The 27633-nt window shown below is 44.4% G+C and overlaps 1 protein-coding gene across 3 annotated transcripts in view; it reads left to right on the top strand.

Annotated features, from left to right (window-relative positions):
- Positions 1 to 27633, top strand: part of FMRFa (FMRFamide related propeptide) — a 158528-nt gene that overhangs the window by 47569 nt on the left and 83326 nt on the right. The window contains exon 1 of one of the 3 annotated variants that reach the window (XM_089562193.1): positions 24418 to 24918. The exons of 1 other annotated variant lie outside the window; for it this stretch is intronic. The gene's annotated coding sequence lies outside the window, so the exon portion shown is untranslated. Of the gene's footprint in view, positions 1 to 24417; positions 24919 to 27633 lie in introns of those variants that run through there. One more of the 3 variants, XM_089562190.1, reaches the window with a different exon arrangement.

Below are 27633 nucleotides of genomic sequence, written 5' to 3' on the forward strand. Positions count from 1 at the left end.
CACGAAGTGCGCAAATATGATGCGCGGATAATCAAGCCGGTTTAAGTGGTTAATAATGCAGTTATTATTTGGACTCCAGACAAATTCCAAATTGAAATTATTTGCCTGTAACGAATCGAATTCAAAGATTTTTCGTTCGTTTTTTTTTACCGAGATTTTAAAAGTTAATTTCTCTGCCTAGCAGTGCTGCAAAAAAAATAAAAATGTATTTGTGGCTGTCACTAAGGTCTGCTAGAACTCCTTTCAAAATTTTCGCCATTTGGGTCTACTTTCATGAGAAAAGCAACATCTCTTCGAATCGTAATACGAAGAGTTGGAACGAAAACTTTTGATGTCGCGTACTTGCGTTGTTAGCTGTCTTCGAAGGTGAAGTGAGCAAAAGTAAGCAATAGCTGTATTACAGAAATTGCGACCCGATTTAGCCAGAGATAATGTGCAAGTTAGACATTGTTCTTGCATTTGGCCTCGCTTTTATTCATTGGCACCAGAAATTGCGCGTCTTTGTCATCGATGTTGTTGATAATTACTGACAAATCACATGTTTCTAATGAGGCCTGAGTCTCTCAGCGACCGAATCTATTTTCCTTACACATCTAAGTGGACGTACCACACGCGACCGACGCGGAAGTTAGTTGTTTTCCTTTGAAATTCTTTCACAGAGAGCATTATATCTCTAGCTTGGACGAAATTTTTGTTGTGCTTATGGAGCAATGCGTAGCTTGAGAAGACAAAACGGATGAAAAAAGAAGCCTATGTGGCGTCAGACTTCCTTATCCGGTCCACTTCCGCCTAAGGCGGATCTCTATTTTTTTATGTTGTGCTTGGCTGTTGCGGCTTTCAATTAAGAAAACGAGCCCAGAAGAATGTCTAGCCTAATTTTGTTTTCCTTAGCGCCCGCTTGGAAACACACGATTAGGGTTGCTCTGATCAAGATTGACTTGCGCAATACTGAGAGGCCACGGAAATTGACAACGCATGAAAGAAGCTGAGCAAGGGTATCCAAGACCCAAATCTCTCACGTTCATCAATGGGCGTGCTGTGCAAGGCAAGTGAAATGGATAAAAAAGAAGACCTGCATCAGTTTGCCCTTGGGCGAACATTTTCTATCCATGTCTGCAATGATTTCTCATCAGAGCATCAGACGAGAAGACAGGCCAAATCCGGGCCTTGACTTGCATGCGAACGATTGCAATCATTTCGCTACAGTAGCATAAAACCTATACAAATAGTAGTTGTCAACAATATACACTGGCTGAAGGGTGTTCGATTGCTCTAATGATCAGTCACAACGCTAGGCTCAATCAGTTTTTAATCAGTTGACTTGAATAAGCAAGAAAGAGGAAGAAAATTCTTGCTTTCGTACTTTTGTCTTGTGGCAATCTCTTTCTTTAGGTAAGGAGAGAAGCTGCAGCAGCGTAAAATTAACAAAGGACTACCTTCATGTCACCTAGGACTTCGTTAAGGCGGTCATAAACGTGGGAGGAGTTTCACTGTAGAATTAAGTTCTCGGGTAATAATAGTGCCATCAGTCATTTGCAATATACGCGACAGGCAATCTGCATTCAGAAGTTGAAACACTACCTTCCTGTAATAGCGAACTGAACCGGGAATACTTAAAAAGATGGAGGGCAGGGAGAGATAACACTCTCATATGACGCATTGGACCCGATTGTTCGAAGGACACTGCTGAAATTCGATGAAAAAAACAATACCCTGCTTTGAAACGCCCGTGACGTGGTAAATAATCAGAAGCAGGTTGCTTTGTTTGCGCAAAGATATTTTGTCCAGTCAGAGTTGCGTAAAGAAGGTGCACAATTGACGTCCAACACCACCAGGACCATTTCTGTTTTGCGGAGTTCTTGCGACTACTCACATTTTCTTTTAAACTCACAGAACTACTTTTAAAGTAATGTCAGGCGCACAGAAGCACATCTATAGGGAATGCACAGTGATCTTTGATGCGCAGTATTCAAGCCAAGTAAAGTGAAGAGAATGGGATACTACAGGCCTGAACCTTCCTTCCGCATTAATTTTTTGCAGTAACGCAATGCTGGTTATAGTTTACGTAAACTATCTCTTGCTTCCACTGATGATTTACTCAATATACGTGGTAGAGCTTCGAGGGCATGAGAGTAGAGTTAGTCTGTCACTCGTCTCCTAAGACGAGGTGGCGGTTCGCAAGCTAATAATAAAGTTTTACTAATAATGGTTTATTTAAATAATTAAACACAAAAATGATATTTCACGATATCTTGCCTTTCTAAGGCAGTGTTGTAGAATCGTAAAGGGCCATTTCGTACAAGGTGTGGTTAAATTTGCCTGTAGACTATCAACGAGCTCGCAACACGTGTGCTAACATACCAACTGAACATGTAACAAGTGAAGGCGGGCTAGTTGGTGGTTGACAATGGAGTGCATATTGCAACCGCGCTAAAACGACGCAGGACCTGTCCTGCGTCGTTTTAGCGCGGTTGCAATATGCACTCCAATACCAACTGAAAAGGCACAAACTTAAAAAAGAAAAAATGTGCTTCAGCGAAACGGGATTCGATCGTAAGAAAGCGAAAAGTCCAAACGCAGTTTCAAAACTTACGTAATACGAGAAGAACTCTGCGTTAAAGAATGCCTTTCTGGATTGAGGCTATCCTTGCGGGTCGAAAACACGCATACTCAGTTCTAAGTAAGGTTAAAAAATACGACTATTGATGTACCGCTAAAGATTTTTTTTTCAGCGAAACGCACTTTGTATGCACGAAAGAAGTAAAAATAAGAAATTGAGGTCACAAGATTGATGGAGGTTTGATGAGGGACAGCTCATCGTATTGCTGGTGCGGTTGAGCGGACATTCGATCGCCGGTGTTTCCGCTACACGAAGGCTACACGAGCGCTTTTATTTCATCGCAGCACTGCTTGATTTTTTTTGTCTTCAGTACGCCTATATTTCATTACTTAACCCAGGCTGTATATTAATGAGGCTTGCTAAAAGCGGGGCCCTATGCTTAATTAATAAGCCAATATTCTGTTCTGGCGGCTTTTTATGCCAAAAAAAAGCATTTTCTTTTTGTAATCACCTAAAACCTCAGTGGATGTAAATATAAAAAGTAAACGAGTGCAGCTTTTATTGTCCATACCTTAATATGAATATACAATTAGCAGGTTTCAATGGTCTTCGCAGCAGGTAACGAATCTAAGAGCAAATGGGTAAAATCGAACCAAGCGTTGCATGCAATTTGCATGCTCGTAAAGAAACCACAGATAGTGTGAGAAGCCGGTACCTGCATTAATTATTAGAAAAATGCATTACAAAGGCATAAGAGGTTCGGCGGTTTGTACAGCCATTTCCAAGCTTTACAGACAGCTTTTTCCAAGCCCATCTTAGAACTGCATAACATTGACTCCTTACTACCAACTGTTGTGCAGTGCTCTTCGTTATAAGATGCATTTCCCTGAAAGAAGGAACGAGACAGTTTGATCTTTTACTGGTGTACAACAACCGCAATTCCTCACACCTCTGCCTCTTTGACATACCAATCGCTGAGTGGGTTGAGGTGGCGCTTTTGGTATTGCTAATATACATTTCTTGATGTTTCCTATACTGTCAAGGTGCAGTCATGACGTTATAGCCACAGCAAGCATTCAGGCATGTACAGGTTGGAAGTATAAAAATACTTACCAAATAAGTCCCCCCGATTTCATATTTGGTTATTATTGTGAGGTAAGACACTTTCGTTAACTTTTTTTTCTATATGTGCAACGCTCCGTGACTAGGCTGCTTCGCAACTATCCAGTTGCGAAATATAAGATCTATAAAAGGACATTTTATGCTAGGCGCTGTGTAGAGCAATGGCTGCTGTGTATGCCGCAAAAAGTTAGTGAGACTGACGCCGCATAAAGCCGCTTTGATGTGATCCGTAACTAGTTGTGGACCTTCAGCCGACTAAATGAAGTGTAAGGAAAATTTATCTGGTTCGAAAACAGTCGCCACAAAACAAAAAAAAATCGCCTGCTAGTAGAAGGCGAAATTGTTTTTTTGGTGGAGAGAAATGGTCGTAAACTGGCCGTCAACATAGTGTATCATAAGTCTGCTTCATACCCTAATGGGTATTACGCTGGAGAATTTGTTAGTTGCCTCTGTACCGCTGCCTGTTCCGGAAAATGCTAGCGCAAGAGATTACGACTGCGTTCCTGTTGCAACGTAGGCTGCGTAGCAAAGTAATCTATGCAATGCTGAAACGGCTACCATGCGAAACAAGAATTCAGAAAATAATGTAGATCGATGCCAAACGAATTGGCTCACAATTTCTCAAACACGCTTGACGCGGAGATAAGCATTCACTGAATGCTTGAATTGGAAATTTTATCTGCTAAAACGTATAGGCATAAACGCGCAAAAACCATTCTTTTCTATTTTTCGTTATATATTAATCAAATCTTCCTGTGTTGCACAAAACCACAAACCGAAACCTTCCTCGTGTAAGTTGTTGCACGAAAGTAGTAAGGCAACTACCAGCTGGCAGCCAGGAATAAAGACCGTCGCGCATAGCGTAAGAACAATTTCTCTAAAGAAGCAGTGCATCGCCTAAAGCTTTGCAGCCTGGCAGGAAAAAATAAAAAGTTAAAGTACCTTGCTGGTCTCATTCATTTATTTTCTTAAGGACGCATGCAGTTTTTTAATGCCAAGAAACATTTTGTACGTGTAAGACAATGGCCACACTATTTGCAGAAAGATGCATCGACGCACTTGCCATCGGCAAACAAGGAATAACTGAAAAATGAGTCGTGAAAGATGAAAAGACCGGCAAGCAATGTTCCGTTCCGAACGAGCAGTGTTTAGGGGAGGGACAAATGAAAGTGGTTTATTAGTAAAGATGGTAAGCCCATTTTTCTCCACTTACACAATGAGCGGGAACCGCAAAAGGAAGAATGAGAAATAAAACTGCCCACCTTTTTCAAACATTAACCACTAGAGATACTCTTCGCGACTGCTTCTTGTAAGAATGGTATGTACATATGTTCGAAGGTGAAAGAGAAGAAAAACTCAGCGCAATCTTCTGTGAATATTTCATTACCAGCTACGAAATACCTGGGCTGTTCTGGTTTCCATTGCTGAAGGAAAAAGTTCAGTGTGTTTGAAAGCGCAAACACTTGTTTTCCTCATTACAAGCAATACCCACGTCCTGAGACAAAGTTTGTCCGCAAACTTTTTGGATGCTTCATATCAAAGGTAGTAACACAAAATTTCTAGGAAAACTACGTGCTATACTCTAATACTTGTTTGAGCCAGTGCCCAGATATTTGCACCATATTCTTTTTCTGCGCTCAAAGAATTACAACTGTCGAAGAACCGGAGAAAAAAATGCTGCTCTTTGGTTGAACTACCACTTGTTCTTCGTTTTAAACCCTGAGCAGAATAAGTTCCGGGTAATACCAGTCGCGTCGGAGTGTTTATAGTTTCTGTAAAAATTTTTGTGGGTAAAGAGAGAAAACGAATATGAGCATAAGACCTTAAAATTATGAAGAAGTACTTCATTTCAGCTGCTATGTACAGTGAATATGCCGCATTCTAAAGAACATTTCGCAAGAAATACTTGCACCACAATGAGTAAAAGTTTAGTTCTCTAACGCTCTGTGCCTCGACGCCATCCCCAGTTGAATACAGGTACTTTACTCATTCATTCCTAGCCCTTCTCTCTTGCAGATTACGCATTCACAGGTGAGCCAACCTTGACGTAATCAGTCAATTAGCAAATGACTAGATTGGTGAAACAGTTAAGAAGGCTAAAAACAACCTAAATCGCACATCTTGTGTATTCGAATAAACATTGCAACTTAAGCAATTCACTCAATTGTCTTCACGCATTCATCTGCATACCTTCGCTACTGCCGATGAAATTTATGCCTGTCTGTCCACACTTATTGTTTGCACTGTCTAACATGATTACAGCAAAATATGTTCTGATGTAGCAACAAATATTACTGCAGTATTTTGGGGCATGAACGTGTTCCCGCTGTGGTCGTGCAGTTACAGCTGTCTGTTGCGCAGAAGCCCGCAATATTGAAGAAATTATTGTCTTTAGAGCATGGCGAACGTAACATTTTTGTTTCAATTCGGACCTCACTCTGTCGTCATCTTGGACTCGATGAGACGCAGTTTCTTTTATTGTGTCCGCTTTTAGCAGGTTATGCCTTCCATGGATAGCCCAGTGTGGTCAGATAGTTGCGAAAATTCGAGCAGCGCCTCTAAACGCATTTTGCTTCTGATATCTTTCGCTATATCATTGTAGCTCTAATGTCGCTATCTGTCAAAAAGCAGAGGTCCTGTTTTTGAATATCTTAGTTTTCTTGGCTTACAAAAGCGACGGATGAATCTGGCTTCACATCCGCATGCACTGCAGCCTGTCTTGTTTCAAGCAAATGACTGCACCACTGCCACAGGAGCACGTGGAAAGGATACCTTATATGAAAAAAAAAAATGACTTTCCATCGAATATCAAAACTTAAGGAATGTACAAAATGCGAGCACCCCAACAGTCAATTACCGCATGGTTTTGCAATGGAATGTGAGAACCATGCGGTTTTTCGCTCGACTATTTTACTGCAGCGTATGGTGTGCGCGACATGATGGCGACCGCGGGGTCGCAGAATTCCTCCACTTTCTGGAAACAGTGATGGATGACCAGCCTGACATCACTATGTGCACAGAGGAAGAGCAATAGCCGTAGGAGCTGAAACAATGCAAAATATATAAAATTTCTTAAACCATTGCTTACGCCAACGTGCAGAATATACCTTGACAAATTTAGAGGTGCCATTCTTAGAACAGGACCAAGAAATTGCTGCTAATGTTATGTCAATGGACTGCCGTCGTGATGCCTGCGGGAGGAAACCTGCAGAATTCAGGGTGATGGAAAAGCTCATTTATATGAATTCAGAACGAAGTCAAGAGAGCGGACATCGTCCGCGATAGAAGACCACACTCGTTTTCTTTGGTCCACTACGAACAGTGCAGCTGTAAGAACCATTAGAGTATGACTTATACGAAATTCCCCAAAGAGTGCGTTACTTAAAACTTGTTGTGCCCCGCATCACAAGTTATCTCTGTTGAACGAGCAGAGAGCGCTGAGTTCCGGCTTTTATGATTGAAGAATCACTGACGAAAGCTTACGTTGCTAGCTCGGGCCGTACGTATATCGAGACAAATGGGAGGAATTCTCAATTGATAGAGCGATTGCTCCGGTGAAGCGGTGGTCCCGGGTTCGAACCCCGGACCAGGACGAATTTTTCTTTCACTGCGAAGTTTCTGAGAAAGCTGTATAGCTTTCCTTTGTAGCCTTATGGCGGCGCTTGGGTGGATGTCAATGAGTAATTACTCCCTTATTAAGAATTCTTCACTTTCGTATTTCGGCGGAAACTCTCGTGCCCCAGTTCACAAATTCTGAGCGCTGGAGTCAAAATTTTAGGGATTCTGCGCCCCCGTGGAGAGGTATGTAATTATCTCATATCTTTCTTTTTTACGTGAGATACGTGAACAGGCGCAAAAATAAACTTGCAATTTCAACAATGATTACAAAGCTAGGCCCGAAACCTTGTAGACATGCCTGTAGAGAGCAATAGAAAGAGCAAGAAAGAAATTGTTCATTCGCGGGCTAAATTCGGCGCTCCAGACATACATCTACTGTGCTCCTGCAATTGCAATAGAATTATTTAAGAACCAGTTCATAACATGCACCACATCTGTTAGTTGCCCCGGAAACTCCTTACCAATGGAAACAAAAGACCTTTTTTTTCTTCTATTGCTGTCTGACGCCAGCAAAAGAAGCAAACAAACTGCCTACCTGTACGCCATCAAACGGAACTCTAAAGGTCTATATCACGCTACACCACCACTCATCAGACCCTTTAGCGCCTGCGTTAGGTGGCGACGGCTCATTACACGTGCAACGATGTAACACACTGAAGCACTAGTTATGACCGTGGCTGACATCGACAATATTCTCCCGTTCGTGCAACAACGTTCACCCCCACGCACAGCATCCACCAATTTCCGTGCAGCGGGCTTCCGTAACCGACAGCACTCCCCGACACGTTCTCGCCAGACCTTAGGAGCAGCACTACACCGTTTTCGCCTTCTTCACAACATATGCTATAGAAAACAGCTCCAATACATATTATTTTACAAGCGCAATAATCTCTGCTGAATACAGTCGGCGCAAGGTTGGCCCCGACGGCAAATATACAAATCAGGTGCCTGATACACAGGGATAATTTTTATTCTTCAAGAAATGAAGCAGTTAAAATTGCACAAGGACAGTTGCGAACGGGCTCGACACGGCCACTGATGACCTACTGCCGTTGTCACAACAGCAGTGCCGGAACGCCAGACTTAGTACAATACTTCGCTACTGCAGTTGACAGCGCTGCAGCACTGCAAAAGTCCAATGACACTTTAGAACTACTCGATCTTGAGGGTTGACATTGCAAGCAACGCCATGTGGTTAGCGGCAGTTCAGCAGTGCCTGTGTCATGCTTCTTGCCTAGTTTTCACGTTCAATCCTGTGCGCGTGTTTCTGTGGCATTGCTGCACTGGAAATAAGGGGGGACGTCTGCAGGGCAGCGGTGCGCCAGGGTGCAAAGTGCGCCTAGTCGTCTGACTAGTCGATGTACAGAAGCTACGTTCCAGATCACTGCATGCAACTAGTCAGAGGTGCAACCATCGAACAAACGATGTTGCCCGCACCTTCGATGCTCGGGTGCCGTGCACAGTCTTCATTGCCGGCTGAGAGCAGTTTGCTCGAGGGTCGACAGAGTTTCGCGTGTATGCGAGGAGCGTCGCCATCACGATGCGCCAGGCGATTGGAATTAACGGCCTCTCTGCAAAGACCCGCAGGTGGTCTGAGGGCGTCTATCGACATTATTTCGCTAACTGGACATCGCCTCGTGTTCGCTCTTCACACCTTTTCCCGACCGCTTCTCCGTGCGTCTGAATAATGTGGCGCTCCATTATTTGCGTAAGGTTAACGGGGCGAGCTGTGGACCTACGCCTCCTATTAAAAGCGGAGAAGTTAGCGATATGAATGAGTGAAGGTGGGATGTCCCTAGATGGACAGTTGGGGCATTACCTTGGGCAAGGGTTTGCATATGAGCAAAAAATACAAAAGACGATAGATGTTAAAGATTCCGTTGACTAAGCGCTTCAAGGAACATTGCAGGCTGAGGTTCAGGGACAACATCTTACTGTATTATTTTATTTTCTTAAACCAATGTATCCTTCTATACCAACTTTGTGATGAGAAGTCTTTGCGTAATCTCATCCTCCTTGTACTCAATAGTGCTACTATTTCTTTAGAAATGAAATCGTTGCTTTAATAGCTCAACGTTTCGGAAACTACGACTCCTAAAATCTCGCCAGTCACCCGATGAACCAAAATTTTTGCTAATCGCTTGTCGAGAGGAAGTGCGATTCTGCAAGCGTCAACATAATCAGATCCCGTGTGACCAAAATCTTGGAGATTATAGCAGTGTAGAAAATCTTTTATTTCTTCTTAGCGATGTCACTGAACGCATAAGTGAGTTGAACAATGCAGAGGTCGCAAACTGGAATGTGTTTTGTGCACCTATGATGAAATGCCTTCATTATTTTCCACTGAGAAAGATCAAAAGAATTTTGGGGTTTTAGTTTCGACTGAAGAGTCGATCGTGCTGTACTTAGTTTTTCTTTGGCTTCATCGCGTCGCCTGATTTGCAGCCTAGCTCCTGCTTTGGCCGCCGGCTTCCCATCGTTATTAGTATTAGTGATTTTCTGGAAACAAAGCCAATTCTTCAACATCCTATTAGACGCGCCTAGTTATGGCTATATCGCGAACGTTTGCGCCGAGAAACACACCGAAGGTTTTTTGTCCGTTCGAGTCCAAGGCTTCACAGTACAGCGATGACCCTTAGTTTAGTGACTGCTCGCCCTTACTACCTGTACGCCAGGGTCTCATCCCGTCATACGCAGCCACAAATTCAAGAGAGCATTTACAGTCAGATATTTGAGCCTCTTGCATACACTCCATATTTTATCTCCGTCTCTGTACTCTTCTCCTTTTAATAACTACAACTGAGTGTACATTCGTTTTTTAGCCTATACCTTGACAAAAATGAAAAAATGTTTCCAAATTGAGAACGCTAATACTTGAAGCCCTAGGAGCCTCAAGTTTATTCACTTCGCGCTTTTTGTGCAGAAGATAACAGACGTTCTGTATCGCATACCCTGAAACGTATGCATCGACAATGGAAATGCGGGGACCTGCCCGAGGAACAAAAAAGGAAAAAAAAAGCAACGGAGGCTGTTGACCTGGTCGTAGTGACGAGTTTTCGTCCTACCCTTTTGTAACTCGGAAGATGATATGTGATACAGGTATGAGCACCTTCCCGTCAACCTCCTGCAGCCTGCCCCGTGTATTTTTTCTTCTCTTTTTTATCATTCCAGCAAGCACGGCATAAACCGAACAAGATAGCGCGTCCCGGATAGGTACACATGCCCAATATGCCGACGCACAAGGTCGGCGCCTGTCGAAACGACAAGCTACAAAAGCCTCTTCACTGCCTGACCCTGCTTGCATACCGAACTGAGTGCCGATAGTCGCATGTTCACTCAGATTGGACAAACTATTGCTGTGTCGTGAATTTCAGTTGCAGATATCGTGAGTGGATGTCGAGCTACAGCGCAAACCTGAACAGCGTTCTCTTGCGGCTCTTGAATCGATCTTCAGACTGCGAAAAACAGCGCCATGACGTGACGTCATGAGGGGCTTAGCTCGGAGTTACCGGTGCGACATGTGTCCATGTTTATCCAAGGCTTCGGTTTTTGGGACTAGAATGAAGGCTGCCTAGAGCACTTAAATGTGCGAAACATGTTTAGCTTTGGATTTCCTTAACTCCACGGTTAAAACAATAGTTCTCCGAGCACCTATTTACACAGCACTGAAGCGCCGCAGGTTTGATCACCTGCAACTTCCAGCAAAAGCCCAAGGCTATTTATTGCGCATAATAGCCTGACTGACCTGCTGCTGAATTCGATTTAGGTCTAATCGTTCTCCGTTGTTTTTCAAAAGCAATGGCATGTAGGAAATGGCCTGACAGAAAAGCCTCCTGGTGTCCTATGTTCACACGCTGTGAGCATATTTTGAATCAGCTCATAAAACGCAGTGCTGGGGGAGTTTCCGGCTAATTAAATTTATGAAATTAGTTAATTAGCAAATGCTCTACTTCTATCAGGAACTTTACACTGCTCTCTACGACGTGTTTCCGGCTCCCTCGCCACTCGTTTAGGTTTACAGAGCGTTTTTTCATTGAGGGAAACCCAGAAAACATCATGTAACTGTCATACAAAGCTCTCACTGAAAGCACAAAATTAATAGCGAACATCTTTGGATTATCCCTGTAGTAACTCGTCACGCTTTCAGTTTGTTCTTTTGCTCTCGTTCGAGAGCCGAATGGTGAAGCTAAAAGATATGAGTTCCGAAAATTACTTCTTACCCATATTGCAGAGTACGGCTCCTGTAATGCGTGAAAGCTGGGCTTTCCGGTTGCGGGGATGAAAATGGCGCTTCTGAAGAATTTATTTGTGAAAAGCAGGTCACTTAGCTACGAAACCTGGGTCTCTGGACGAAGCGAACGCGATGGCTCCCTTTCGTGGTATTACTTGTTCTTTCAAGCGATTTCATTTTATTTGTCAAAACTGCGCCACTTAGCCGCTTCAATCTGTATTGAACAATACCGTAATATAATACTAATACATATTTCTTTTTTCAGCTCCCAGGTTGCCTAAGTTGACAAGAGCTTCCGCGTAAGTGTGCCTTCCTGCGGGCATGGTTAAATTTCTCGTCCTGTATTTTTCTTTCTTTTTTTACTCGTCAGAATGATGAAATCCCTTTTTGGGTTACAACGAGCTAAGCTCTACCCAGTTCCCAGTTAGAAGAAGTGTTATTGAGATGCAAAAACGAAACCAACTTTTTACACGTTCCTCATTTACAACTATAGGGTGGGCGTTTACTTTTCGGGGTTTTTTGTAAATTTGGAGGACTTTTTGTGGTGTTTATTCTTGAGCGGAAGTTTCGTTTTCTTTCGAGAACATTATTTTGGTCGAGTGAACCTAGTTCAAGATTCTCGGACAAAAATTTTGAATATTAAAAATTGTACGGTACTCTCATAAAAATATTGATGGTAATGGTCCATTCGTCCTATGTGCAGAAAAATCTTTCTTTCACAGTGTTTCCATCGCTCGCATCAAGCAGTTAACACTGCCATAGAAAGCCGATGGAAAACGCTTTTGATGATAGCAAAAAGTAAATAGCACAATAATGGAAGCCTGCTGGAACTGTTGTGCAGGGATAAGCAATAAGGAGGAAAGTTACATGATGTGCATGTTGCTGACACCGATGAAAGTTCCCCTCATCGCCGCAGTAACCTGAACATTGTAGTTGAACACGGGAGTTGAACTTTGTAGTTGACATATCTGCTAAACCGACTAACTGCCCTAAGCGGATGATGGAAGCGAAGTAAGAGTGTTTGGCGAGCAAGCGGCGAGTAGATGGCACTTTCTGGTTTATGTACACGTGCAAGCTAAGGGCACAATACTTCGTAACCGCACAACTGAGCTTCTTGCAATCCCATCTTCAGAACTTTTAACTACGACTGAGTGTAACACGTACTGAAAAACCAGCCAGGTGTGCTAGGATACCAAGAATACTGACCTATTTCGGTTAAAACCGAGCATGAAAACTAGAATTATCCTTACCTTCATCGCTTTATTTCTGGTTTAACCGATAATCTCACCGCCATTCAAAAGTAAATTATCTTTAGGCTGCATGTAGAAAACTTTTCCAAGATTGTTTTCGTGCAGCTTGTTTTCGTGCAGGGTGTATCCGCTGATTGCGCTGTAGTTGCCGGAAATTTCTATGTAGCCCTTGCATAACAATTCTCCCTCTCGTTCTTCTGAATACTAACTTAGGCTACCATTATGAAACCATTGAGGTCCAAGGCTTATCCGTGGCATTTGAGACGAGAGACCATTTAAACTGTTGAAGTACTTTCCTAAAAGGCCGTCGCCAGAACTGAGCGTCCAAAATCGGAACGTTCTAGAAGTGAAGCAAATTGTTATCTCTGAAGAAGCAACATCCTCTACTCGTGCTGATGAAAATGTCCCAAAAATCGCCAAAAAAGCTTCGCCGATTTTTTTTGTCCAGGCATTGGATTTGGCGGAAGGCATAAAAGGCGGCGATTATTCCACTGGGAAGTGGCTGGCTAATCGTAGAAAGCCTAGACAAGTACGATGACAGGGGTACCTTGGCCCAAGCAGCTCAAGAAGGTACACTTTTTGCGAGAAGTCGATTACTTCTAGACGTTGGATTTTGGTTGGGCTCACTGATTGGAAGGTGAATTGAAGGCCTGCGGGCTCTTCTCTTATATTTCTGTGAAACGAAGTTGGGCAAGAGACGATGAATGCAGTCAGGTTTGTTGGTCTTTCCCGCTGCTGTCAACACACATGAACAACAGAGAGCTGTGACATGAACTAGCGTGGGCGGATTTCCTTGGCTTTTGTTTTCCTTTGAAGTGTTGCTATTTGCTAAAAAATCGCTAGCTGTAATCTCAGGGCTAGCCTTTTTAGTAGCATGGAGAAACCGCTAGCCTAACCAAGGCACTTGTCAAAGCAGAGCGGGCGATGCAGTGGACGGCCATTTGGCCAAAGATTGGAAAATATTTCTCATGATGTGGAATGAAAAAAATGGTAATACATTAATAACCTTCGCGCGATGTTGGTGCAGGGTTTTCGCACTCAAATCGTGCTTTTCTTCGTTCACGCCATTCTTGCGTTTGCATGTTTGTTGTCGCTACATAACCAGACTACCACCGTCATGAAGCCTCGAAAGAAAGTGATGGGATGGCTAGTGCGCTAGATTCTTACGGGCGTTCTGATTTCTGCTGATTTACGGTGCTGTGATTTTAACAGGCAAACCTCATAACATGTGCTTTGAGAGTTCCTTCCCATACACTTTTTTTTTGTTTCCGTTTTTTACGAACGGTAGACCGCACCTTTAACAGCAGAACCAGCGATTGGCATCGCTATCTGCAATAAGCCCTCACATCACTGACTGTCTCAGCAAATAACAGAAGGGGAAGTAAAAAGCGAGGAATGGCGGTTGCCGAATATGGCCCTAGAGGTCACTTTCAACTACATGATCATTCTTGCATCCCTTGAGGCAAATAGGGTGCGGCCGTTGACGGAAGGAAAGGGCACTGATGTGCATCTACGCGACAACGGAGGCGATCTAGGGCCTATCTGTTCTCTACCAGCGACGTACCGAACGTCCCGGACGGCGAGACGCGTACGTCGGCAGACGCTTCCATTCAGGAACTGCGCGCAACCGCGAGAGCACGCGCAAGGCGTCGAGTGTTTTCTCCTTTTCCCCATTCGCTCTCGGCGTGGTGGTTTTTCCGTGCCGCGCCTTCTACTCTTCTCTTGTTCCGTGGCGCTGATTCCGCTGCACGCTCGAGCAGCGGCCTTACACCCACCGCATTCAACTCGCGCCGCGCTGGCGGGAGGAAGCTTGAGAGCCATGTGCCAAGAATAACCACCCAAGAAAGCATAAGGCTCTTAAGCACACATCGTCGGCGAGTTTCACGACGCCAACGCACTCTTGCAACGCGTACGCTCGCTACATGGGGGTCATTCAAGCTGCCTAGGAAAACGAAGGCTGGCGAATATTATCTACAGGCACGTGGTTCATGCCGCCGCCGGGGAAAAACATAGCGGAGGCGTGTCTGTTTATCCGCGTACAAACAGCTCTGTTTTATACTGACTTCGTGTGGCAGGGGTTTTACGTGAGCGGTCGATATATTGGCTACATGGCTGTGTACAGTGTTAACGGATGGCGATCATTATGAGCTGAGGAGCACGTGTGGTGCCAGAGCACGTACTTGGTTGTTGAATAGTGTACGACAGCCCCATGAGCTGCACGTCGGCTCTCCGTCCTGCTACGGCATGCATGGAAGTGCCTAAGGAAATGCATGCTTTTCGGCAGGCTTTTCGTTGACCGCTTATATCTTTCCTTATTCCCTTTATTGATATACGGCTTTCAGTTAATGCTTGCTATTCCAATTGGCCTTTGTGACTAGGCGCATTCAAATTTTTTTTCTAGTGTACGTGTTTTACATCTTCCTCACACAGTGAACAAACTAACAGCGCGCTGCTTCTCCTTTGACGCGAAATAATTCTCCCTCAACGTATAAGAAAACCCAACTGAGTATTCATGATTTGGCTAAAACATCCGATTAATTCTTATTGGAAGTGGCGTTTGTTCCCAAGCGCATTGCTCTTTACACTGACCTCATATCCTCGGAGTTGCACAGGTGACACAACTCTAGCGAAAACAAAATCACGATGCAGTAGCTCAAACTTTAGTTGGACGTTTTTCAAAACATGCGAAGACAATTCTGCCCTGTCTAAGGAATGAATCTGAATTTTTTTTTTTTTTTTTGCGACGAGAATGGGGTAACTAAGTCCTTGCCTGCTGACAAGCAAATTTCTTCGCCAAGAACGAACGTCACTCCCCGTATTCGGTATTTTGTGAATGGCACCAGGGGTAAACGCATCAATTATTCAACTTTTGCAAATTAATAAATATTCGCCAAAACTGGAAAACGGTTGATAACGGCACTTGTACTTAGACGTAGGGAGGAAAACTTAGTCACAGTGCTCCTCGCAATGCCGCTTTTAGATAATATTTTCCGCTTTTGATGATGATGATATCCTCAGTCTTAATGTTTTTCTTGTACTTCTTTTCTCTGTTGTCTAAAACATAATTTTTCACTCAGTAGCCCCTTTTTCTTCTCACGAACTTCTGCAAAAATCGGCTGCTGAACATAAGTTTGTCTTCTGCACAAAAAATTCACAAAGATTAATTTATTTTTTGTCACAAACAGAAAATCAGAAACCTTTTCTTGAGACACACTGTATTAAAACATTAATATTGCTTTTCCAGCCGTTGGGTCCATCCTCAGTCCTTGTCATTAAAGAAGGAGTCTCGATTGTTTTCTAAAACCGCCTACAAGACAGCTACTGCTTTGAGGCAGGTTGCCGAACTGGCGCTGACAGCACGAGAAAAACTGATTGAAGACACGACGATTTTCAAATTACTACCCATAATGATTGTTTCAAGCAACCCACGTAGAAGAGTGGCCACGCTCTCTAAAGAATTCCTTCAGGCCAACTGAAGGCGGATTGTTTAGTCAAATATGAACTAGAAAGTTCGCAAAATTTAACGTTGGCGTTTTAAAGATGACGTCCACTCCGCTAGGCTAGAAGGCTTCGCCTACAAGCAGATGTCACTGAAGACGCATGGGGAAACTGAGATGTTGAAAAGACTACAAGTGTCTTTTTGATCACGGTAGTGTCTATGTATGCGCTTTTATTATCGCTTGTCTCATAGCCGCTTGATGCTTGTTCTTATCAGTAGATTGACACAATGACAGTTTGACCACCATCCTCCATGCATGCATGGAGGGCGAAGGCCTTTCCGAAGTCTCTCCAATTAACCCGGTTATTTGCCAGCTACGGCCACCGTACCCCCGCAAACTTCTTAATCTCCTCCACCCACCTAACTTTCTGCCGTCCCGTGCTACGCTTGCCTTCTCTTGGAATCCACTCCTTTACCCTTAAGGACCAGCGGTTATCTTGCCTTTGCATTACGTGACGTGCCCAAGCCCATTTCTTCCTATTGATTGTGACTAGGATGTCGTTAACACGCGTTTGTTCCCTCACCCATCTGTTCGCTTCCGGTCCCTTAACGTTACAACAATCAGATTTGTTTCGATAGCTCGCTGCGTTGTTCTTAAGTTAAGCTGAACCCTTTTCTTCAGCCTCCACGTTTGTGCCCAATAGGTGGGTACAGGTTAAGTACAGCTGTTGTAAACTTTCCTCTCTTAATGCAAATCACACTTTCTCATGCGCTGAAAATATATTCTCAAATTTCATATTACAGGCTCTTTTGTTCTAGGCATTTACTCGTAGTGTAGAGCGGCACATACCGTCATCCAAGGACCCACACGCGTTCCAATGACCTAAACCTGATTCCTTGAAAATTATCGCAGAGCACTTTTAGACAGCGCTGGTTCAGGCAAAGTTGGCCTGATATTGACTGTAGCACTCAGGCTCGAAGGTTCCTTTTTCGAGGACATTGCCTTTCGGTTAGTAACCATAAGTTCGGAAAAAATGAAAAAGGATTTTGTATTCCCGGCAATGAAACGTTTATATTTTACATGCTACACGTCGCTACCACTTCCCAAAGAGCAGCAGGGGCTCGAAGTGATATTGCATTAAGTTACCTGAAAGCCCTGACCAAAAATTCACAAGACTACTTTACGGCAGGCAGTTAATTTCCTCGGAATTCTAAACAGCCGGGAGGATGTCCTATATTTGCACCATGATTAGTCCACTCTAGTTTTTCTCTCTAAAAATTGTGAATAATTCATTTACTCATACTACGTGCACCGACAAAATGTCTTTCCCCACGTAACTTTACCTTCAAATTCTTAGATATACTTTCTCAGAACTTTCATGACGTTACTTACAGAGCTACAGTAGAATCCAACATAGGGTTGGGTGTTTTTTAGTAATCAATTACATAACGCAGTTTTATTTAACATATATCTTAGGAAGCTTTTCATTCAGGCACACAAGAAAGTCGGCTAACATGATTCATTGCAAGATAATTGTATTTAATCCTTCTGCTGTATCGTGACATTAGCGCATCAGATCCTTTATTGCGCAAAAAGCATAGTAAAAATGTAAACATTGCGGCCCTTGCGTTACTGTTGTCACAAACCTTGTGAGTACATCAAATGGCGACACTGATGAGTGGTTAATTCTGGGAACGAAAGCGAAATTGTTTCTTTCCGCATCGACGAAAAAATCGAACGCAGCGGAAGATGAAAGCTGCAAGGGATTATAAGCCTCAGTGCATAAAGTTCACTGACCCTCATAACTGAGGGATAGGTTCCGGCACAACAATGCCGCTGACCTCCCGGACAGGCACGCAGAATTTTGCGCATGGGAAATTTTTCCATGTTTTTAAAAACATTGAGGACGTGAAAGGCAAAAAAAAAACGTGCAAAATGAGGCACCATAACATAGGGGAAGCCGAGTTTAATATTCCTCCCGAGTCTAATATTCTAGCACTGGAGGTGTGAAGCTTGAGTTATAGTGGTTCGCCGCAGCCAATATAGCGACAGCATGAAGGAGCGGAACTGAAAAGCGTAGGCGTTTCGCGGCAGCGCATACCGTCGCTTCCCGCAGCCGTACACGTAACAGGTCCATTCCGATCTTCGGACCTCCCACGCCGGCGCGTGCCAGCAGGCCTCTTCGGGCAGACTCCGAATTGGATAGGCGCCGCTGATGTCGCAAACAAAGCGTCTTTTGCGCATGTTTGTGCTTGCTCCAATAGTTTTGTATGCGTTGGTACCTGGCCGATTCGTCGTGCAGCTGGAGCCATTGCGCTGAATGCAATATGCAGGTATTATCCGCAAGCTAAAAACGGTAGACATAGAAGATGGCAACGCTTCTTTGTTTCGCCTGGGCACGCATATTTGCAGATGTTTGCACTAAAAGGGCGTTTCGTAATCGAATCATTGTCGAGATTAACTCCCAATGCGGACAGAACATTTCATAGCAGACAGGTGCGCGAGGCGTCCGGACCGTTTTAGGTGATAATAGGTGTTACCTAAGCAGCACCCATATCCGGTAGCATTAAGCGTTCTGCCGTTCCACCTCATTTGTATTGAGCTCGTGTATTGCAGGAGAGCCAAATCACCACTTCATTGTAATCGGCGAACGTTCATTGGGGGAAATCTCATCTCATATAGGCGGAACAATGGCATCTATGATTAGACTTTTTTTTGTTATTAGAGGATACCGAGGTACCTTGCGACGCAATGCGTGGGTCAGTCTACATAATCGGGTGAGAGTGCGACCACTTGGCTCTCAACCGGCAGTGAAAAATGTATCTACTAGCAGTACCGACTGCCATCTCTCGGTGTCGCGAAGCGGCTTAAACTCAGCGCATTCCGACTTAACATTCTTACCACATCATCAAATAAGCAACCTGTGTTCACGCGAGTGGCACAAAAAGCTGTTTCGCGTCGCAAAAAAAAAAAAAACTTACACTTCTATATGTTTAGCGAATGTCTCTGGAGCAGCCTTCAGATTCGGTGTACTTTCGACAACATATTCGCAACCACCCAATTGTGATTCGTTCTATTCGAGCCGAAAATTACTTAGTATAAACTGTACAATAGTGCTTTGCGACCGTAAACGTTGCACATTCCGCACTCTTGAGCGTATCTCTGGCACTGCCTTCTGGTCTCAGTAAATTGTAGCTTTTTTCATCGTGAATACTCTCTCAATTCGCAACATTTAATTGAGCAGATTTTTGAGTCAGTTGGTCCAATGGACATGAAATTATTTCGCGAACGTGAAAGTAGCACTCATGCATAATCTCGCAAAAGTTCGTGAATATTTCTCAGAATCCCCGTAACATTTGCTTTAACCTAGATTTTCGGTAAACTAGGTTTGCTTTTACCAAGGCAAATTAAACTATTTCTGTGTGTTTTAAAGAGCACAAGCACGGCTCAGTGGTAAGGGTGGCTCAGGAAGACGGCTGCGTTTCTACGGAGACGAAACGCAAGGCGCCCGTGTACTGTGCGATGCCAGTGGAAGTGAAAGAAACGCAAGTGGTAAGAATTATTCCGGAGCTCTTCACTTCGGCGTCCCTTACATCAATCACGCTTTGAGACGTGAAGCCCCGTACATCATATCAAAAACAAGGAATAATTGGCCGAATATTCCAGAAGCGAAAAGTACACAATCATCTACGCTCCGCATACCAGCATATCTGGACACGCACGAAGCTTGCAAGCGTTTCGCTCCTATATCTATGAAGCAATCCACCGATAACGTTCCTCACACTTCTGGCAAGAGACCGCGTCAAGTGGATGTCTGAGCGCGTATCGACTTTTCTCGAAAATGTGCATTCGCACGCCTTCGAGTACGGCTGCCCTCTTTTATTTCATTCACGGAACCGCCAGTCAACAACCGATTGGAGGCACGAAACGAACTTGTTACGAACCGGAGAAGCTAGCGTGTTTGCCTTAAATCTTCAGAACGCTGTAGATTGTGCGGCTTGTACAAGGTATTTGCCGACGTGATAAGCCACTCTAGTGCAAGGCGACCGTGCCTCATTTTCTACGCTAATTTCCGTGGATAGCGCTATCTAACCGAATGCTGCCTGCAGCCATGAAACATATGTTACGATTCTTCCACGTTTCATCCCACGCTTCTTATCGAAGATGTCAGTGTACTTCGATGTTGAAATATGCTCATTGTTTTCGAAGCAGGCCCTATTATTAGGAGCACAACTTATGTCGATTAATGTCTCTTGTTTTTCGTGGTGACATTGTTATATTATCTCATATTTTAGGCGTGCAGGTGTGCAATATGGAAAAAAAAAAGAAATTGAAGACTTGTACGACTTCGGCATACACTGCGACCGTCTATGGCAACTAGCGAGGCCCCTTGCAGACCGAGTACTTAAGCTTTACAACACGCTCTTTAAAGGCGCGCGTGGCATTTAAATAATAAAAACAACAAAATTTGGGTCTTTCAAAAGTTTAAGTACCAATTCCTATCGCGTGTTTTCTATGATTCAAGGCGTATATTTTCAGAAACCTTCCACGAAGTGTTGCACAAGAATGTTTTATCAACCGCGGTCGTGCGTGCAGTATGTATTTTCAAATAATCGAAAGCGCGGCTTTTCAAAAGTTAAAGTGACAACTCTTATCATTCGCTTTCTACGCTTTCAAAGGGCATATTTTAAAAATCTTCCGGTAGTGCTAAAAAAATGCATTATCGATCCCGTCGGTGCACGCTTTATATCTTGAAGCGGTACAAACATTGATACGTTTTGAACCTAGGTATCTTTAAAGTGCCGTGACGGAGCGGCTCTGTTTAGGGCTCGGCAGAAATCTTGTTTCTTCGCCTTAAAATGTGACGCCTCCCTCACCTCGACCACACGTCCAGAAGGAATGGTACAAAAAGCAAAAAATTTCAAGTTATCGCCATGTAACTGCCACGCGCCAGCAACGGTCTCGTCCGTGGTTGGCCCGATAGAAAACTGCGAATTCTACGCGAGAGGCTATGAAGAGGCTTTGGATTAGTCTGCTCATGCCATCGGTTGGCTATGCTTGCTTGATCTCGTATGCGTAATATATTGAGATGCGAGCTTGTTATGGCTCATGAGTTTCTTCTGACAATTTTCTGTTATCGGCCTAGTCATGTCTACGGACATTGCATCGAGAATATGAGAAACAAAAAAATTATTTCCTGCGAAAAACAAAATAAAGGATGTCTAATGAGCAGCTCGTCTCTGAAAACGTAATAAACGCCGAAGCAGCCTTCGGCGGCATTTTCGTAACTGGGAAAGATTTTCAAAAGTTTTGGGGAAAAAATGAACACTAAAAAATGTTCTTCAGAGATAACAAAAAATTCCTGAAAGTCGCCATGACATTACTTTAGCGTGCTTGAAAATTTCTTTCAAATCGATAAGGAAATGTAAAAATGGCTTGCTAAAACACGTCCTCTTTTAAAATAGCTTGGCAAGCTTGTCGGCAGTGCTGTTGTAGTGATGTTTGTGGACTCAAGAAAGCTTCACATTGGTAGTGACGCTCTAAGAAGTTTGAAAAAGTCCCTCTGTATACTAAATAACTGTTAATTGCACATTGTGGGTGATGTTCTGCGGTTAGGTATTTGATTCGGTATACAAACACATGGTCGTCATAATAAAGGCCAACCGCAACGAGTGTTCTGTGCGAGACGGTTGTTACAATTACCAATGCGGTCATGTCATTCAGCCTGGTGCATATCTCCTCGTATCTCCTCAATTATGTCACCAGTTAAGGCTTCGGAATTCCTTTCTAAAATTCAGCTCTTTCTTTTATATTTTCACGAAAAGCTGAGTCTCATTAAGATTCATTACAGCGGTGCAAAAAAATTCTGGATCGAAGAACTTTGATGAAGGGTCGTGGTCGAGGAAAAAAAAAAGACTCCTGAAAAATGAATGCCACCCAAGCGGCACATCCCAGTACGGCACACATTCCAGATTTATTCGCTCTTTCTTCTGCTTTTCTTGTACCGGAAATAGTTGCGTTTATGACCGCAAGCCGTTCAGGAGAGTAAAGGTAAGCGCACAGAGGCTATGGGAAGAGCAAAGCCGGGTCTCTTTTACAGCCCTATAAACGTGAAAGCGTTGCTATCTTTTGCGTTTGTTTCGAGTAGCGCGTTGAAGCAGGGCTCCTCGCTGGAGAAATTGTTGGACGTTGGCGTGTGCTGCCCAGAGAGGCTTTAGAGATGAGGTCAGTGCTTAAAAGAAAAGTTGTTACACACCCGCGGGACATGACGTCACGCATGCCACTTTTTACCGGCAGGCTTAACAGGTCTGGAAAAGTAATGCTTGCCATAGGTTAGACATTCTAAAGATAAAGAAGGATTGCCTTGTACAAGAGGCGTCTTACTGGATATCCTTTAACTCTAACTTGGTGTTATCGTAGTGACAGCGCGTCTTCCATGTGATGTATTCTTTGTGCATGTCGCCCAGCTCACGGGGTGGCCACTAGGCCTTGTCCACGTTGGTCGTGGAGCAGTAGTTATCGCACTGACTGGAACTGCTGTCGTTCTCCATTCGTCGCTCTTAGGCAGGGAGGGAATTCTGGATGTTTTTTGCTGTTCTTATATAATTATTCAGAAACTGCGCTTAGCTAGACTCAAATGTTGTTCTTAACACGTCATGAATAATCTGGACCTAGCGAAAGCAATGAGTCAGTTCCACGCTTTTTACCACCATGGCTGTTTTTCCAACGTGATTTTCACTCATAACCCATTCACAACAAAAGCAAGTAGATGGACAAACAGAACGGGCTGAATTTAGCGGACTCTTCCGGAACACTGCTGCTATCTTTTATGAGAAATTTCTACGTGCGCCGGTGTTAATGTGCGCATTGAGTGCAGCCGTCCGTACACTTGTAGAGAGCGCTGGTGCGGCAGGTTCTGTTGCACAATTATGAAAATCTCCGCTGCCTGCACTTCCCGGTATTCTTTTCAAAAGCGTGAGCAAGCAAAACAAGTTCTATGGCAATGTGCATGCATGGCAAAGTCTTGTTTCGAGCCCTAGACAACTCGTAAATGGTGGATGTGTACTGCACGACACGCCGTTAGAGCGCTCTAGATAACTATGTCGACGACTGTACGTGGTTATTTTGATAATTTCGTTTGCCAGCTTTCCTGCGTCTATGAATGGGCCTGGGGTTTGAGTATACCGGTTTATGGGGCTTGAATAATTCGGTTTATGTTAACTCCCAGTTACCCACGGCGTACTAAATTTAGAAGAAAACGGATTTCTTCGGAACGCGGTGAGCCCTCTAAGACAATTACGCGAAGATCATGGCGTCAGACTTAGCAACTTACACAGCAAGAGCAACACGACCAAAGGGCAGGAAAAGACAAACATTAAGCCGCCATAATGGCTCTTCTTGGTACAAAAATAGCTCCCGACGGGGAACCACGAGCCTGTAGCATGTAAGCTCCAAGCCTGAAATCCCCCAGCAAACAATACGCCGATAAACTGGCAAAAAGAAGAACGCTATCAAAAATAAAGGTCCAGAAACAATGGGGAACATGAGGCGTCGAGAGCGAAGTTAGTACACGGGTTTTACCGCGGTCAGGCCCTAGCGCTTTTTACCACCCGACTCGTTGTTCCTATTTCTTTGGCCATGAAGAGAGCGGATCATTGCAGGCGGTTACCACTCCTTTTGTAAGGGTTGAGGGGAAACCAGAATGTTTGTCCACGTGGTCGACAGACCAGTTCTATCCTGGAACCCCTAGATCCTCGCAAGCCTAGTCTCGTTGTTTGTGCAGCTCCACGAGTAAAAACTCGCTTTGAGGCACCGCCTCCGAACTGCCTTCTCACAAGTGCCATATGTGACGTAACCGCAAGAAAAGACGACGTCATACCGACGGATCGACCATTCAGAATCCTCGACCGCCCCTTGCGGCGTTCTTTGTTCGGGATTGTTCATTTCGTGGCCGTACATATGTAGGACTAGGCATTACTGATGCATTTTCCCCCTTTCCCTCTCGCACCTCGCGATGGCGTTTGCGTGCGAAATCTGCGCATTATATCAGCCTGATTGCGCTCTCGGTGCGGTGCGTTGACTCCAGCGCCGGCGGACGTGACGTCACACCTCGTGTGACGTTGCCGCGGGAGTCGGAGCCAATTGGAAAGCGGGTTGGTAACGACTTTGGCTCACGTCGGCGGCGCCTCTTCTCACCGACTACGGCGGCTTGATTGAAGAGTTGCGCTTGCGTGCGGCAAGGCGGGCTAGCGGGCCAGGCCAGGCCAGCACAAAAGGCAGGAACCCGAGCGATACGCGGATCAGAAACTCCGGCGCTCGCGTTCAAGTCGGGACCTGTCAACGAGGCCGGCAAGCGAGCGCCCTTTTATCGCCCGTAAGCGGCTCCACAGACCACCGGGAAAGCCGGAGAAGCCCGCTTTAAGCGAAGAACGACAAGAACCAACGAATTTAACGAAACCGAATCTTGCGCACGCATCGAACCTCATCCCCACTGAAGTTTGCCCCCTTTTTTTGTGGCCCATCCGCGCGTTCAGTTCCTTATTTATAATTTCGCTGACGATCTTCGACGGCAGGAAATCGAAACGAAGAATCTCTGACGCTCTTTGTCAATCGTTGCGCTTGCTGGCGCCATCTTTCGCTGTCGTCTTCGTGGAGGAGACGGCCGTCGCTGATATACCCTCAAGTCCTCTGCAACCGGTGAGTAGTTGGTTTCATTTTTGTGCTCAGTTTTGCTGTTTTTGTGACGCTCTTTTGAAGGATATTTCCGGCTTACGATTACCTGGCGCCTTTGCATCTTGAATACGTGCCTCGAGGAAATAAGAATTGAGGAAATATGTGCTGACCCTGTGGCCTCGGGAATAATTACACCATGTGTTTGGTATTTCTTGCATATTGTGTGCGGAAAAGTTGCTTCATATGAAGAGGGTTAGTGGAGCGTTATAACCGAACATGTCTCATTATCTGCACCGAACATACAACGTCGGAACGCATAAAATACTCGCGTCTCTCATAGCCTGAGTCGCTTTGGGACGTTAAACCCCAATAAACGAAGCATATAAGATTCGAATTACTGGAATGATGATCAAGCGTGCAGCAGGAGAAAATGTGCCGTCAGCAAGAGTCTAGAGCTGCATCGAAGGCAGCTAGTATTCTTTGAATTTTTCCGATGTTAGATAGGTTAGTGTTTTTTAAAATTATTTAACGCGCTTGATGAGCGGAAGGACATGTATTTAATGATAGGAGGCAGTCAAGAATATCAAAATTTTGTTTTTAATATACGCTCCATAACACAGAAGCATGCCATTAAAAATGTTTGCTTTTTCACCAAACGAACATAGATTTGCTTTGGCCCACCACGCAAGGAAAAGATGACTCTCAACCACAATTGCCGCTTAAGAAATAGTAGGTTGACGTGAATTCGGCAATAATTTGTATGCAGTGAAACCTTCAGTTATCTGCTAACGCTTCCTAAATGCGCAAGCAAAATATTCGAAAGATCAGCATGAAATGTTAGTTAATTATTTCCTGCAATTATTAACCACACAGGCCTTTTCTAATCTTAATTCAGTGCCGGCGGCAGTGAAAGCTACCCTACTTAATGAACACCTTTTTTGTTTATTATCAGTTTAAACGCGCGATAAAGGAAAAAAATCTTCAGAAAGGCGATTAAATGCTGCCCTCTAAAGCTTGCTAACAGTATAGATCTTACTCCTGGGGTAGTAAATTTAACCTAAGCATATCTCTCAGAGACCCTCAGTACAGTGATAATGCTCGCATCCATATTTACTGCAGCGAGAAGAAATACATAACGGTACCTGCCACTGCAAGCACCGCGATATATCTTGTTTAGTGCAAACCAGGTATAAACCAAATTCAATTTTTCAAGCGTCCAAAAAGGGAGCAGTGCAAAAGAAAGTGTTCAATTAGGCCGTCGGAACCGCTGTCCCTATTTCTCGAAAACGCTGCAAGAGCGCGACTACAGGTCTCGGCGATCCATCAGAGCAAACGCAGGGAAAATCTCGACCGCGATGACAAAGTCACGGCGTTGGGATCAGGGTGACCTTATAACGTGGCCGACAGGGACCGTTTCAATCCACAAGTCTGCGAAATTAAGCGGCTAGACGGAGACACATGCCGTGGGAGAATGTCAAGAATAAAGAAACCGATGGCGGGGCGGGTGGGGGGGGGCAGAGGGGGGTAGAGAGAGTAGGGTGAGACAAGGACGTTCAGCGGTATCCACTTTCCCCTCTTGCGTCGCAGCCTCCTACACTCAGTTCCTCTCCTGTTGACAGAGCGGTCGGGAGTGCGTCGCTTAATTAACCCAGCGCGTTTGCTCGAGCCGACGAGAGCGACGTGCTCCCATAAATCACGAGCCGGTCTGCGCTGAGCGGCCGCGTTGCTATTTGCTTGAAGATAAGATTCGGCTGTAGTCCAGATCAGCTTCCAGGGCTGTAAATTAGCCGCTGCAGGGCGGAGTCCAACCTGGTCGCCACTGACACACGTGCGGCTTGGCGTTTGGAAACCAAGAAGAGCAACACGCAAACACCAGTAAGAACGGAAAACTGGCATTAAAAGCTCAATGCAATCCTGAGTTATCGCACTGCCGGTTTTCTTTGCATGGGAATGGAAAATCTTGAACCCGCATTCGATAATGTGAGGACGGTTGAGATGCAAGCGTTTTCTTTTTTTTTTTTTGTTACGCAGTGATGTTTCGTGCGTCCTTCTTCGACGCAAGCCATACGGTTTCAGGAGCCGATATTTTGGTTTGATTGCTTGTTTTTAAAGGCCAAAGCTGCTAGCCGCACTCTGGCTAGAGAAAAACTTTTGGCACCTTATCAACCAGGGCTTCACGTAGGGGCTGAAGGGAAGGGAATGAGAATAATAGGAAAGAAAGCAGATATATGAAGAATTATCACTCTTCCATGTCCGTCCTGCACACAAAATTAAGTACGAATGTAGGAAGGGCCCATAGGTACGCTGTCTGGTAGATGCTTTAGTGTCCAAAGATTTCATATGGATATTGCGCGTTGCTAGTGGCACTGCCATTTCTGGCTGTTAATTAGATGAGCAGCTAATAAATACAAATGTCCAAGGGAAGAAACTGATAACACAATAGTCTTGAAATGGAAAGTAAGATGCGCACGAAATACTCACTGGCAAAAGAAAATGAAGGCTAAGCAGACGTTAGAGCTATATGGGAGCCTAAATCTATGATTAAAACGGGAAGTTTTTTTGACAATTCGAAAGAGAGTGCTTTAATTTTCGAGGGTAGGACTTGGTGCTTGAGGACGAGATTTTATGGGCAAAATTTTGACATTATGAATTACCTTTGTTTTTGCTGCATGCAAGACAGGGTAAGGATAGAACATATTTTTATCCAGCGTAAGACTCTCCAGCCCTCAGTGCACGATG

Source organism: Amblyomma mixtum, chromosome 9, assembly GCF_055824585.1.
Source record: "Amblyomma mixtum isolate Tamu chromosome 9, ASM5582458v1, whole genome shotgun sequence".
NCBI lineage: Eukaryota > Metazoa > Arthropoda > Arachnida > Ixodida > Ixodidae > Amblyomma > Amblyomma mixtum.